Genomic DNA, 15,698 nt, shown 5'->3' with positions numbered 1-15,698 from the left:
TTGGAGTTACTAATTTAACATTTTGTTTAGTGTCTTATATAACTGTCAGAGTGATTATCCAGTGGAATAAATGCTCAAAAATACCAGATGATCTATCAATTCTATCTGTTCCTTTTTTTTTTTTTTACATTCTTTCTTGGACATTTTTTTTTTCTATATTCTTTTATCTTCCTTTATCTTCCGCGTGTTGGAGTGTTGCTCTCCAGGACTACTGCTTGGCTCACTGGTCATTCTGAGAGCCCCTTTGTACTTTATCCTCATATTGGATCTTTGCTTATTAGACCCTATTAGATCCTATGAATTCCTCTTTCTTGTTTTGCTATCCTCTAAGCTTATCCACCAATGGCAGTCAAAATTTTTAGGCTTTCCAAGCCAGAAAATGTCTCTACTCTTGATTGAGTGATAGTTTGGAGCCCGTTAAGTAATTTTCCCTGTAAATTTTAAAGGCAGTGATCCATGTCTTACAGCATTCAGTATTACTCTGAGCACTCTTGCGCCATTCCTTTCCATGGGACTGTTTTTCGTTTCTGGAAGCCCTTTGAAGCTTCTCTTTATCTCTGACGTTTCATAATGTTGTATGTATGGTTCTTCATCTTTAATTGAAATGTGGAGCCTTTCAACTAGAAGGCGTGTCTATTTCAGATGTGAACAGGCATGTTCAGGATGGTATGGCCATAGACAGCTTCTCTGTTTTAGTTCTGGGAAATTTTGGGTGTGTTTTAAATAATTTTCTCTGTCCTGTTTTTATAGAATTGCTGTTATTTTAATGTTGGACTTCCCAGATTGATCCTCTAATTAAAAAAAAAATTCTATTTGCATCTTAAATTGCATTATAGGTTGAGTATCCGTTATCTGAAATATTTGGGACCAGAAGTGTTTCAAATTTTCCAGTTTCTTAATTTTGGAATCTGCATAGACTTTACTAGTTGAGCACCCTGATCAGAAAATAGGAAATTTGAAGTGCTCCAAAAGCCAAAACATTTTGAGTATCCTGTTTATGCTCAAAAAGTATTGAATTTTGGAGCATTTCAGGTTTTCGTATTATGGATGCTAATCCTGTTTTTATTATCTTCCAATTCTATTGAATTTTATCTGCATATTTTAAAATTTCTGAAATTTTTTTCTATGTTCCTTTCTCATGAAACCCTTTTATTTTTTCTTTTCTTTCTTTTTTTTTTTTTTTTTTTTTGACAGGCAGAGTGGACAGTGAGAAAGAGAGAGAGACAGAGAGAAAGGTCTTCCTTTGCCGTTGGTTCACCCTCCAATGGCCGCCGCGACCAGCGCGCTGTGGCCAGTGCACCGCACTGATCCGAAGCCAGGAGCCAGGTGCTTCTCCTGGTCTCCCATGGGGTGCAGGGCCCAAGCACTTGGGCCATCCTCCACTGCACTCCTGGGCCACAGCAGAGAGAGCTGGCCTGGAAGAGGGGCAGCCGGGACAGAATCCGGCGCCCCGACCGGGACTAGAACCCGGTGTGCCGGCGCCGCAAGGCAGAGGATTAGCCTAGTGAGCCGCGGCGCCGGCCGAAACCCTTTTATTATTTAATGTTTTCTTATACCTCCTCGATAATATAAGTTTGTATTTTTTCCTCAGATCTTTGCTGTTTCTTACATTGGATGTTTTCTCCATGTTTGATTTTCTGTTGGGGCTTTGTCTTTTCATTCTGAAGCCTTTCCTAAGAAGCTGGAGAGATCATGCATTCATTCATATTAGTCCCATGCTGCAAAGCTAATTTCATTGGTGTTCATGTGTTGGCCAGGCTTATCAGTTGTCTCAAGGATGGTCATGCTGAGGGCCACTTTTTTCTTTTGAGATCTCCTAAATTTCTGTGGATGTCAGTTTCTCTAGAAAAGTGGGTTCTGGCAGTAGGGCAGAAGAGGGCTGAGTATTCTCAGTTTTTTTTTTTTATGATAACTTTCAATTAATTCCTATATTTTCAGTCTCTCTTTTGCCTCACCCAACCCAAATCCTCCTCCATGCTGGTGACCCTCAGATTCAGTGTGTCGTGTAGATGGAAAGTTAGGGTGCAGCAGTTGGCTGACGGTGGAGGGTGGGGAGAGTTCAACACTCTCCAGTCTTCTATTAATAATTTCACTTTTATATGTCATTCCCACCCGCAGTATCCAGTGCTTCCATGTTCTGAGCCTTCCGGGTGCTTGGTGGGATGCATTTTTTGGCTTTTCCCTTTTTGGTATGTAGGCTTTAACTTCCTCCACACTGCTACCTCAGTAATCAGACCTCCTACTGTTTGTTTTTTTTTTAAACTTTTAAGATTTATTTTATTTATTTGAAAGAGTGACAAAGAGAGGTAGAGACAGAGAAGAGAGAGAGAGGTCCGCTGGTTCACTTCCTAAATGGCTGCAGTGGTCAGAGCTGAGCCAATCCGAAGCCAGGAGCCAGGAGCTTCTTTCGTGTCTCCCATGTGGATGGAAGGGCCCAAGGATTTAGGCCATCCTCTGCTACTTTTTCAGGTGCATCAGCAGGAAGCTAGATTTGAAGTGGAGCAGCCGGAACTGCTCCCATTTGGGATGCTGGTGCTGCAGGCTGGGGATTTAACCCACTGTGCCACAGCGCTGGCTCCTATTTTTTTTTTTTTTCTTTTTAACTTTTAAAAATTTGTAGGGGCTAGCGCTGTGGCATAGCAGGCCTGCAGTGCTGGCATCTCATATGGGCACTGGTTGGGGTCCTGGCTGCTCTTCTTCCCATCCAGCTCTCTGCTATGGCCTGGGAAAGCAGTGGAGGATGGCCCAAGTCCTTGGGTCCCTTACTTGCATGGGAGACCCCGAGGAAGCTCCTGGCTCTTGGCTTCAGCTAAGCTCAGCTCTGGCCGTTGTGGCCAGTTGGGGAGTGAACCAGTGGATGGAAGACCTCTTTTTCTCTCTCTGCCTCTCCTCTCTCTGTGTAACTCTGACCTTCAAATAAATAAATAATAAAAATCTTTAAAAAATTTTTATAAAGGGAACAAATTTCATGTATTTCATATATACAGTTGTGTGTATGTTTGTGTGTTTTTAAGACTTATTTATTTGTTTGAAAGGCAGAGTTACAGAGAGTCAAGAGGCAGAGAGAGAGAGGTCTTCCATCTGCTGGTTCACTCCCCAGCTGGCCACAACTTTTGGAGCTGTGCTGATCCAAAGCCAGGAGCCAGGAGCTTCTTCCAGGCCTCCCATGCAGGTGCAGGGGCCCAAGGACTTGGCTGTTTTTTAAATTTTTACAATGACATATTTTCAATTTTCTTTTTAATCACAAGCTTAACCCTCCTTTGTAAACTCTGCTGTGATCTCATGGCTTTATAGTCTGTTCTCTTTGTGGATTAATACCTTTTATATTCCTTTTTTTAATGGATGTATTTTATTTATTTGAAAGACAGACTTACAGAGAGAGGTAGAGACAAAATAAAAGGTCTTCCATCCTCTGGTTTACTTCCCAGATGGCCGAAATGGTTGGAGCTGCGCCAATCTGAAGCCAGGAGCCAGGAGCTTCCTCTGGGTCTCCTACATGGGTGCAGGGGCCCAAGGACTTGAGCCATCCTCTACTGCTATCCCAGGCCACAGCAGAGACCTGGACTGGAAGGGGAGCATCTGGGACTAGAACCGGCGCCTATATGGGATGCCTGCGCTTCAGGCCAGGGCTTTAACCCACTGCACCACAGTGCCAGCCCCATTGTTTATATCCCTTTAATGTCTTTTTGAAGTGGTTGTAGAAGCAGAGGAGATAAATTCAGCTGAGCAGTCCACCATGTTTAAAAGAAGTCTAGATTTAAATTCAAATAGTGTACAGAAAATAAAATTTCTTATTCTTTCCATTCTAATGATTTTCAATTCATATAGTTTTACTGTACTGACTACCTCATAGGGTTGTGAGGATTAGAGGAATCAATTCATAAAAAGCCTTAAAACAGTATACATTAAACAACTGTTAGCTATTATTATTACTGTTGTTGCTATTGTTATTACTAGTATTATTCTTAGTAATCCATTTGGACTTGAATGAACATTGTTTTATCATAGAAATACGTATTACTCTGAGCTAAAATCTAGTGTGATATTGACTCTACATTTAACTAGACTTCATCAACAGATGTTATCTTTCTCAGACACAATAAATCCATAAGGGATGTAATCAGTAATAGTTACTTTTAAAAGTTTTAAAAAGAATGCAGTAATTTTGATGTGCTTTTAAGCTTTATTGGCATTCTGTTTTTAGTCATATAACTATGAAGTATTGAAAATAAGATTATAGAAATGACATGTTAATCTTTAAAGATGTAGATAATACTCTGAACACGTTGAGTATAGGATAGAGAAGTCGTAGATTTTCATCACTGCATCCACAGCCTTTCTGTGAGTGGTTATACACCTTTCAGAGAATACAGTGCCTGCATTTATTCAATGAATAAGCTTTGTTTTATAATCAGAGTGTTTTTGGGAAAGTTCTATTTAGGTGCCATATTCAGGTTTTTTATACCTAAGTTTTTTTTCTTGTATGTTAATTTTTTAAATTTGAGAAGGGGATAGGCACACAGAGAAAGACACAGAGGGCCGGTGCTGCGGCTCACTAGGCTAATCCTCCGCCTGCGGCGCCGGCACACCGGGTTCTAGTCCCGGTCGGGGCACCGGATTCTGTCCCGGTTGCCCCTCTTCCAGGCCAGCTCTCTGCTGTGGCCTGGGAAGGCAGAGGAGGATGGCCCAAGTGTTTGGGCCCTGCACCCGCATGGTAGACCGGGAGGAAGCACCTGGCTCCTGGCTTTGGATCAGCGCAGCAGCCACTGGGGGGTGAACCAACAGAAAAGGAAGACCTTTCTCTCTGTCTCTCTCTCTCATTGTCCACTCTGCCTGTCAGAAAAACAAACAAACAAAACAAAACAAAACAAAAAAAACAAACCGAAAGACACAGAGAAAACTTCCATCCTCTGGTTCACTCTCCAAATGCCCACAGTAGGGTGGGGGCGGGGTGGGGATACAAAGGCAGGAGCCAGGAATTCAATCCAGGACTCCCACATGGGTGGCGGGAACCTAGTAACTCAGGGTATCACTGCTCCTCCCAGGGTCTGCATTAGGAGGAAGTTAGAGTCGGGAGACTGGATCCCAGGCTTTCCGCTGTGGTACAAAGGTTTCCTAACTGATGTCTTAACTGGTCCGCCAAACACTCACTTCTGTTAATGTTTTAAAACAATTGTGTTGGCCGGTGCCGCGTCTCACTAGGCTAATCCTCCACCTTGCGGCGCCGGCACACCGGGTTCTAGTCCCGGTCGGGGTGCCGGATTCTGTCCCGGTTGCCCCTCTTCCAGGCCAGCTCTCTCTGCTGTGGCCCGAGAGTGCAGTGGAGGATGGCCCAAGTGCTTGGGCCCTGCACCCCATGGGAGACCAGGAGAAGTACCTGGCTCCTGCCATTGGATCAGCGCGGTGCGCTGGCCGCAGTGCGCCGGCCGTGGCGGCCATTGGAGGGTGAACCAATGGCAAAGGAAGACCTTTCTCTATGTCTCTCTCTCTTTCTCACTGTCCACTCTGCCTGCAAAAAAAAAAAAAAAAAAAAAAAAAAAAAAAAAAAAAAAAATTGTGTTCTTGGTAGAAGCCACTCTGAGACTAGATTAAAAAAAAAAAGTATGTATTTATTTGAAAGGCAGTTAGAGAGAGAGAGATCTTCCATCTGCTGGGTCACTCCTCAAATGGCCACAGTGGCCTAAGCTGTGCTGATTGAAAGCCAGGAGCCAGGAGCTTCTTCTGGGTCTCCCACATGGGTGCAGGGGCCCAAGCACTTAGGCCATCTTCCGCTGGTTTTCCCAGGCCACTAGCAGGGAGCTGGATGAGAAGTGGAGCAGCGGGGACTCGAACTGGTGCCCTTATGGGATGCCAGCCCCACAAACAGTGGCTTTACCTGCCACGCCACAGTGCTGACTGAGCCTAGATTTTTAAATTCCTTTCTTTTAGGCATTTTAATTATCTTGTGTCTGGTCAAGAGCGTGATTCTAATTCATAGATGAGAAGTGCGAGTAGGCAATCACACTTTTCTGGAGAGTGAGCTGTATACTTTGGGAGGGGATTTTCATGTGTTAGAATATTTGGTTCTCACGAGGGTAGAATGTGGTGATTGTGCCATGGCTGTGGACGCCAGTACTGCTGGAGATGAGAAGTTTTTCTACTGAAGGAACAGGCAGATGCTTCGTGTGATAAAACTCTTGGTAAATCCTCAGACCAACTTTGGTAGTGAGGATGAAGCAGGAGGCTGTCGGTGCAGTGGAACAGTGCCTGCTGTTACAGCGTGGACCTGCTGCTTGTCTCCCGGTACTGCACGTGACTTTCATTGTTTTGGGGCCCTTTGGTGTGCACTTGGATATTTCCTCTCTGGAGCTTTGATGTCTACCTCTTTGGAGCCCCCTTTTTCAGCCTCTTCTAATGCAGTAGCTAATCTAGTATATTTCCTAGGATGGAATTTGCCCTTTCTGTCCTGTGGTGTGCCCTCCTTCCCCTAACAGTCTTTGGTTGGTATCTTGACAAAACGTGTTTGAATGTTTACTGTGGGCCAGCTGCTTTATCTCAGTGTTTAGCCTAGTAACAGAGTTGTTAAAGTACAAGATTATAAGAGCAACCAAGATGCGGGGAGCCAAGATGAACTCCTATGTGATTGATTAGAATGATATTTTATTAATCTGGAAATAGTGTTTATTATGCTTATTTTATTTAGTATTTTAGTTTGTATGCTTCTTGATTTTTTTGGACTAGGGTTAGGTGTTGAATAACTCATTTAGAACTTATCCACAAAACCCAGAATTTATGGCAAGATAGATTAAGTTGTGGTTAATTGCTAAAGATAAATCCAATAAATCACCATCCTTTTGACATCAGTAAGGGGTAGTTCCCATGGGTAATTATTTTGAATATCAAAGATAAATGTGCAGCTGTGTAATGGGTTTCCTCAGTTTATTCTGTTGGATGGGAGGAGGATGCTGTTGATATTCTTTGTGCTTTTGGAAGTTGGCAGAAACATTGTTTCACCCCTTTAAATCTTCATACAGTGTGAATTCCCAGGTTTGGTAGTTTAGGAGAGTTCAGAACAAAGGAGAGAGAGTGGTGTCCCAGTGGGATCTGTTGCCACTGGGAGCTGTGTCCACACGCTCCTTCCCCTCCCATTCTCTGCAAGTGTTGGTAGAAGTTGTCGTCATGGGTGAGTACAGAATCATGGGTCATCCATCTGCAAGGGAAGTGTTGTGGGGAAACCCATCTGTCTCCCTCAGTGCCGTCATCTTCCTGTCCCAGTGCTTGGACTTAAAATTCCCAAAGGACTGGGTGTGTACCACCTTTCCTCTTTTTAAAAGTAATACCTGAATATATGCCCTTTGTTAAGCAGTCATTTAAGCAATATGGATAAACCTCAATTCACCTTGATGCCAACTTGCCCAGGTGTAACCACTCTTTTTTTCTATGTCTTCTTCCAGACTTTTTCCCTGTGGGTTGACTTTTGCACTATATGGATGCATTTTGCGGTAGTCTGGATTAGCTTACAGAAACAGTGACACATTTATTTGATGCCACCTGTAATGAAGAAGAAGGTTGCTCTGTGTACATTACTTCAGTGTTTTTGTGTGTGGCAGTTGAATAATTCTGGCTCCTACCATTGTTGTCTCGACAGGTGATCCCTCGTTTTTGGTTTTTAGCCCCTCTGTGGAAGGAACTTTGAATTAATTGCCTTTTTCTTTTCTTTAAAGATTGATTTATTAATTGAAAGAGTACAGAGACAGAACAGTTTCTTCTAGCCATTGGTTAACTCCCCAAATGGCCTTAACAGCTGTGGCTGTGCCTGGCTAAAAGCAAGAACTTGGAATCCATCCAGTTGTCCCACATGGATGCGAGGGACCCAAGCACATGGGCCATCCACTGCTGCACATTAACAGGGAACTGGATCAGAAGAGGAGCAGGGGTCCGGTGCTGTGGCATAGTGGGTAAGGCCACCACCTGGAGTGCTGGCATCCTATGTGGGCACTGGTTTGAGTCCTGGCTGCTCCACTTCCAACCCAGCTCTCTACTATGGCCTGGAAAACAGTAGAAGATGGCCCAAGTCCTTGGGCCCCTGCACCCACATGGGCAGACCTGGAGGAAGCTCCTGGCTCCTGGGTTTGGCTCAGTGCACCTCTGGCCGTTGCAGCCAATTAGGGAGTGAACCAGTGGATGGAAGACCTCTCTCTGCCTCTCCTTCTCTCTCTCTGCCTCTCCTTCTCTCTCTGTGTAACTCTGACTTTTAAATAAATAAATAAGTAAATCTTAAAAAAAAAAGTGGAGCAGATGGGACTTGAACCAGTACCCATATGGAATGCTGCTGTTGCAGGTGGGAACTTTAACTGCTGTGCCACATTGCTGGTCCCTTGTTTGCCTTCTTCTAGATAGTTAGAGGCACTTTTGCTTCAAAAGACAATCCTATAGTTTCTAGTGCTTTACTTTTATTTCTGTATGTGTGAGTATGGCAGTTATGTGTGTGTGTGCATGTCTATGCATAGTTTCTTGATTGTGGACAATAAAACCTGGAATCGTTTTAACATACAGCTTCATGATTAGTTTTACAATTGGTTTTTGTTTTTTCTTTTCTTTCTTTCTTTCTTTTCTTTTTTTTGACAGGCAGAGTGGACAGAGAGAGAGACAGAGAGAAAGGTCTTCCTTGGCCGTTGGTTCACCCTCCAATGGCCACCGTGGCTGGCGCATCGCGCTGATCCGAAGGCAGGAGCCAGGTGCTTCTCCTGGTCTCCCATGCGGTTGCAGGGCCCAAGCACTTGGGCCATCCTCCACTGCACTCCCGGGCCACAGCAGAGAGCTGGCCTGGAAGAGGGGCAACCGGGACAGAATCTGGCACCCCAACCGGGACTAGAACCCGGTGTGCTGGCGCCGCAGGCAGAGGATTAGCCTATTGAGCCGTGGTGCCGGCCACAATTGGTTTTTAAGAGACTGAAATATAAAGGATGAAGTAAGTTGACTAGAGAAGTTAGTACAACTTGTTTGAAATAGACATGTGGCTTCTTATTGTTTAGCTACAATAAAAAAATTGACCTAGAAATATTAAGCATCTAGATTTTTGTCAGGAAATTTGTACATTTCCATGTGATTCAGTTTTCATTTGACAAATTTAGGTGGTAAGTGAGCATACAATAGATATCTTTTAAGTTTTACCATCTGTTTTTGAATTAAATAGGAAATTTCTATAATGTGTCCTCTTCCTGTGGTGTTTGGGGTTGCTAGGTTATCCAGGTGTTAGATTACAGCTCTCAAGTAACTTACATCTTGTTTTCTTGTGGTTAGCTAGAGATAACTACTTGTGGTTTAGTATTGTGATGGTGGAGAGCAATCTGTTTCTTCTATGATCAATTAGTTACAGCTCCCAGGGATTCTGAATTTGAGGCTTGGATAAGAGAGAGAGGTGTGTACCTGCTTGATTAGTACTGTCTGCATGGGCTTGGTAACAGGGTATGGGCAGTGGTGGCAGTGATATCTGTCGTCAAGAAAATGGGGCAATAATTATGGTCTGATTTTGCATACATTTGCAAGAGAATATTTTAAAATATTTTTTAAAGATTTATTTATTTACTTGAAAGGCCGAATTACAGAAAGAGGCAGAGAGAGAGAGAGAGAGAGAGAGAGAGAGAGAGAGAGAGAACAAGCTCTTCCATCCGCTAGTTTACTCCCCAAATGGCCGCAATAACCAGAGCTGGGCCAGTCTGAAGCCAGGAACTTCTTCTGGGTTTTTCATGTGGGTGCAAGGGCCCAAAGAGTTGGGCCATCTTCCACTGCTTTCCCAGGCCATAGCAGAAAGCTGGATTGGAAGTGGGGCAGCCAGGGCTCGAAACAGCACCCTTATGGAATGCCAGCACTGCAGGTGGCAGCTTTACCCACTATGTCATAGGGTTGGCCTGGAGAATATTTTTTTAACTACTCAAAAATAAAGTTGAACAACTGATAATTTGATTCCCTGTTCCCAGTTTGTAGTATCCAACTGGAATGAATTTAAGTATACCTGCTTTAAAAGTAGGATAAAACGTAGCCCACTGTTTCTTTCTTTATTCAGGCTGTGTGTGCGTGTGTATGAGAAATGTATTTCATTCATTTACTAGTAGTGCCTTTGTGAATTTGAAGACTTTTGCCACCTTGACATGGTTCTTAGAAAAAAAAAATGCCAGGACCCTTTTTTCAGAAATACAAGTTTAGTAAGTGAAATTCAGTAGCTTTGCATAAGTCACCTTTAGTGTTTTTTTTTTTTTTTTTTTTTTTTTTTTTTTTTTTTTTAAGATTTTATTTATTTATTTTGAGAGGTAGAGTTACAGATAGTGAGAGGCAGAGACCGAGAGAAATGTCTTCCATCCACTGGTTTACTCTCCAAATGGCTGCACTGGCTGGAGCTGAGCTGATCCCTTCAGATCTTCTTCCAGGTTTCCCATGTGGGTGCAGGGGCTGAAGCATTTGGGCCATCTTCTCAAGCCACAACAGAGAGCTAGATAGAAGAGGAACAACTGGGACTCAAACTGGTGCCCATATGGGATGCCTGCACCACAGGTAGAGGATTAACCTACGGAGCCACAGCGCTGGCCCTGCCTTTAGTATTTAGATCACTCTTAGTCATCAGTTGAGATAAGAGTTTTAGTTCATTTGTAATTTTGCTAAGTAGCAAAATTCTTTGGAGAGAAAAGTTGCCCTTCTTTCTCCTTGCTGGGTTTTATTGATAAACACCACAACTTTTTTTGGGGAAATGTACCGATTGCAGCTTTCTTCTTTTTTAAAAATCAGGCCACATTGGCCATACATGGCTTTGAGTCATGAAGCCTGGCAAAGTGTATCAGTGTCTACTATATTGTTTCTGTTATTTTTGAGGATTTGACTCCTGTTGGTATCTTTTGGGGGAATATGGGGGAAGTAGATACAGTCTTAGATGCTGTTTTAAATAGTTCAAGTCTATTGGTATCTTGCTATAGAAGAAATGATTGACTCATTTTGTGAGATTTTCACCATCTGTTTTTAAAAACTCTCTATGTTGTCTCCTCTTTTATATCTGTCTTTCTATAAAGAGCCTTTATAAAAATCAGAGTTGAATGTTAACATTTCTGAGAGCTTTCCAATAATATACATAAATGGCCAAAGAGAAAGTCATATGAGCTTTCCCCATTCTTATTTTGTTTTATTTATCTTACCTTTTTCTGAAGTTTTGATCAGTGATTTTAGAGTGCCCCAAAGTAGTGTCAGTATGTCTATGTTTGGTTTGTTGCTTTGGAAAAGACAAGACTCACTTGGGAATAGTAGTAAGTCCAAGGGAGCTGCTAATTATTCAGTTTAGGATCGCTCATACATGTATTTGCCTCTCTTAGAAAGTCCTTCAGTCAGTATTCTCTGGTACCCATTAAGTGCTGTGTTGCTAGCATTTATCTCTGCTTTCTATTTTTTCTTGCAATTTTTTGCTTTCTTATTATTGAGTACACCTAAAAACTCACTGCTTTGTTTAACAACTTAGATAACTTGTTTTAACTATAATCAGCTTTCCTAAATTTTCACTTTTCTTTTCTAGTTAGCTAGTTGAATATTATCTAGTATTCACATTTGTGCACTATTATTTTAAGCTTAAATAAGCAAGCATTGGAAAATATCAGGGTTGCTTTAAAATAGCCTATTTTTGGGTGTGTGCATAAGTATTATTTTTTCTTTTTAAATGTCTATTGTTTAGTTCTAACTATAATTACATAATTTTTTTAGCAAAAGTTTCTGGGTATTTAGATGAAAGGTTTGTAATTTTAGAAGAGAAATCAATTGGAAATATTGGAATTGAATTAGAGACAAACTAGGCTGTAAATAAACTCAACAGAAAATATGGGTTTAGATGGATGGCAGCACTTTAATTTTGAAACAGTTTCAGAATGGGATTTTTATTCCCAGGGTAAAAATAAACTTCATTTAAAAATATACTTACTTTATATTCTTTTTTTCTCTTACAGACTCTGAAAGGTATATATTCTATATTTGTTATGAAAATTTTGCTCATTTAAAGTATTATAGTAATTTTATAAACTCAATAAAACTGAGCCATGTAAACAGTGTGGGGGAAAATGTTTAATAAATTTTTCATGCCACTAAGAAAAATTTAAGTATAGCATGTTTTGAAAGTTTATTGGAGAATGATCCTTTGGTTTTTAAGAGGGTAACATTGTTTGCTGTGTATTAAATGTAAAATCTAGTTTAAAGTTAGTGCTGTGGTGTGAGAAAAGATCTTAGGAGAAGTAATAGCCTTCAAAGCAGGTCACTTTATATGTCTAGGTCAGGCCTTCACCATGGTGCACATTAGACACTCCTGGGGTGGGGTGGGCGTTTGGCGTAGTCCTTAAGATGTTGCTTGGAACACCTGCATCCCATACCTGAGTGCCTAGCTTTGATTCCCAGTTCTTAGCCAGATTCCAGCCTCGTGCTAATGCGTTCCCTGCGAGGCAGTAGGTGACGGCCCAAGGACTTGGGTTCCTGCCACCCATGTGAGAGACCTGGATTGCTTTCCCTGCTCCCAGCTTCGGGCTGCACTGACACAGCCCTGGCTGTTGTGGGCATTTGGGAATTGAACTGGTAGTTAGGAGCTTGCTCTCTCAAATAAATTAGATGTTAAAAATTAATTTAAAAAATATATTACCAATAAAATGTATAATGTTCAAAACAAAACAAACCTGAGTGCATTAAAACTTTGTGTTGCCCTGGTTGATCCAGACCAATTACAGCAACGTGTGGGGATGGGTGGGACTCAGTCATCAGGATTTTAAAAATCCCATGTGATTCATATAGGTAGCAAAGGCTGAGAACCACTGAAGTGGATGGAAACTCCTGTTTCTGATCGCTGTGTTTACAGAGGTAATTGTGTGTGTGTGTGTGTGTGCGTGCGCGCACGCATACCTTTGTATCTCAATATATATGTTTACACAAAATTACAGATCTGTCTCATCTATATGTCTATCTCTCTTTAAAGTTTGGGACCATGTTCTTAACAGCCTGTGAGGCCAAATACTTCTGGTCCATAGCATGGTCCGAGTTCAGCAGTATGGACTCTACTTGGGAGTTTGTTAGAAATGCGGACTCCCAAGCCGGCACCGCGGCTCACTAGGCTATCCTCCGCCTAGCGGCGCCGGCACACCGGGTTCTAGTCCCGGTCAGGGTGCTGGATTCTGTCCCAGTTGCCCCTCTTCCAGGCCAGCTCTCTGCTGTGGCCAGGGAGTGCAGTGGAGGATGGCCCAAGTGCTTGGGCCCTGCACCCCATGGGAGACCAGGAGAAGTACCTGGCTCCTGCCATCGGATCAGCGCGGTACGCTGGCCGCAGCACGCTGGCCGCGGAGGCCATTGGAGGGTGAACCAACGGCAAAGGAAGACCTTTCTCTCTGTCTCTCTCTCCCACTGTCCACTCTGCCTGTCAAAAAAAAAAAAAAAAAAAAAAAAAGAAATGCAGACTCCCAAGCCCCAAGCCGGCTCTGCTGAACCAGAATCTGCCTTTTCACAGGATCCTTGGTTTCTCCTGTGCACGTTAAAACTCAAGAAGCGCTGCTGGAGGTGTTGTTAGGACCAGAGTTAAACACCTGCTTTTGCGCCTCTCTGGTTTTCTGTCTTAGGCAAGACCAGACATTTCCATACAGGACCGGAAGATGCAGCTAGTAGTGTGTGTTCACATGAGCAGGTGAATAGCTAGAGATGATTTGCTGATCTAGAAGTGAACAAACGAAAGACCATCCCCACTGTCAGCCCCACTCTTGTGAGAGAAGGGGAAAGAGAACGCAGAGCGGGCACCAGGTCGAAGGCAGCGCTTTCAGTCTCGCCTCTCAATTGCCCTGTGCACTAAGGAAAAACAAGAAGCACAGTCCTCACACTGATACTTCACACTTGCCTTTACTTTGAGAATTCTTTTCGGAAAGAAAAAGATTTCCTGTTAAGCGTATTCATCCTAGTCTTGAGCACGAATGCATAAAACAGAATCTTCCAGGCTCTGTGGAATGTCTGTCTGCCCAGGCCTCAGAAACTTCCCCAAGGGGCAGGTGTCTGGCGCAGTTGTTAAGAAGCCACTGTGATACCCGCATCCCACCTCTGGGTTCCCAAGTCCCAGCTGCACTTCTGACGCCAGCTTCCTGCAGATGCACCCCCTGGGAGACAGCAGCTGGTGGCTCAAGTAGTTGGAAGTAGTTCTATCCCTGCCATCCCTGTGGGAGATGTTTCTCTCTCTGGAAAAGAGAGACTTTCAAAAAGAAAACAACTGTGTGTGTATGTGTGTGTGTGTGTGTGTGTGTGTGAGAGAGAGAGAGAGAGAGAGAGAGAGAGACTTTGAAAGAGAAAAAATCTCTGGTGGCTATAGTAGCATACATAGCGTAAACATTTTGGGAACTCTAAGCTGGCTTCCCTCTGTCTCAGGCAGATTTTGTCAGGGTGCGTCCTTCTTTGAAGGATGGATTCTTTTTTGTTACTGCTTTAGGACTCCCTCACATAATTTCTGTAAAACTTTTACGAAGTTTCACAACTGCCCCTTCACATGACCTGATTATGTTGTAGATGCCAGTAAGGAGTTCAGCATTTCTGAGAAGAATTGACTACACTGGCAACTGAGGGCCTTTTGCACTGCCCTGGAACTACAGTGCCCCTCAAGGGGGAGCAGAGCCCGTTTTTCCATAAGCAACCGCTGGCTCTTGCCCTCCTACCTTCCAGGGGGTTTGGGTCTTGCTGTTGTGAAGGGGTGGCAAGTCCATACAGATAGCCAGAGACCTGGTGTCTGGTTCCAGCACTGCTGCTAACACGTAACTTGGAGCACACTATTCAAAGAGCCTGGATCTCAGGGTTGGCCACTTTCAGCTTCCCTTCCGGTGAGATCTTCAGCAGCGGCTTCTTTCTCTTTCCCTTGCGGGACATCTGAGTCCTTGAGTGCGCTTGGTTGGGTGGGGCTGTTGTCCCTTCTCTGTAGCTTCTTTAGGTTGTTGTGGACAGGAAGTTGGGATGGGGAGGGGAGGGACACCTGTATTCCCCTATGACTGCTGAGTTTTTCAGCAGGTTGGGGAAAGGGGAGTGAGTGTCTGTGTCCCTCACCTGACCCAAATCTAAAAACAGATAATGACGATCAGAACAGGCAGCTGCCAACAAAAAGCTGGCTTCATTCACATTCTGCAGTTGCCGGGAAGAATTCTGTCCCTGTCAGGGTGAGTGGTGTCTGAGCCCCCTCGACGTCTCTGGGCACTAACTCAGGCAATGTGTGCTTATCCATCTCCAGCGAGACGTAGTCATCCTCCAGGCTCTGCTTGTCCAGGAGCACCGGCTTTGGGTGGGGCCCCTTGATTGTGCAAGAAAGGAATTCTGACCACCAGGGCCCTCCCAGGGTTTCAGAAGTAGGGTTCTTTACTACCTCTTTAGGGAGAGCTGTGTCTAGGTATTTCTCAGGTGGCGTAGACATCCTGAGGAACACAGCTTGGGAAGTACTGACCCAGAGATACCAAAGGCAGAAAACCAAGCTTTTATAACCTTAGGATGAAAATCTGTGGGCCAATCTATGTTCAGTTTTACTTATCTAGCAGACACCGTTTTCTCCAAATACCAGGAAACTAACATTTCTTTGCCTGAGTTTATCAAAGTGATATTTGAAGTAAACAGAATAGAAATACTTTGTCTTCTTGGAGCACAGTCAATAGTCTTCCTAAATCAGTCACCATGGAGATAGTTGATTTAACCTGTTA

Source organism: Oryctolagus cuniculus, chromosome 3, assembly GCF_964237555.1.
Source record: "Oryctolagus cuniculus chromosome 3, mOryCun1.1, whole genome shotgun sequence".
Lineage (NCBI taxonomy): Eukaryota > Metazoa > Chordata > Mammalia > Lagomorpha > Leporidae > Oryctolagus > Oryctolagus cuniculus.
This window is presented reverse-complemented; position numbering follows the sequence as displayed.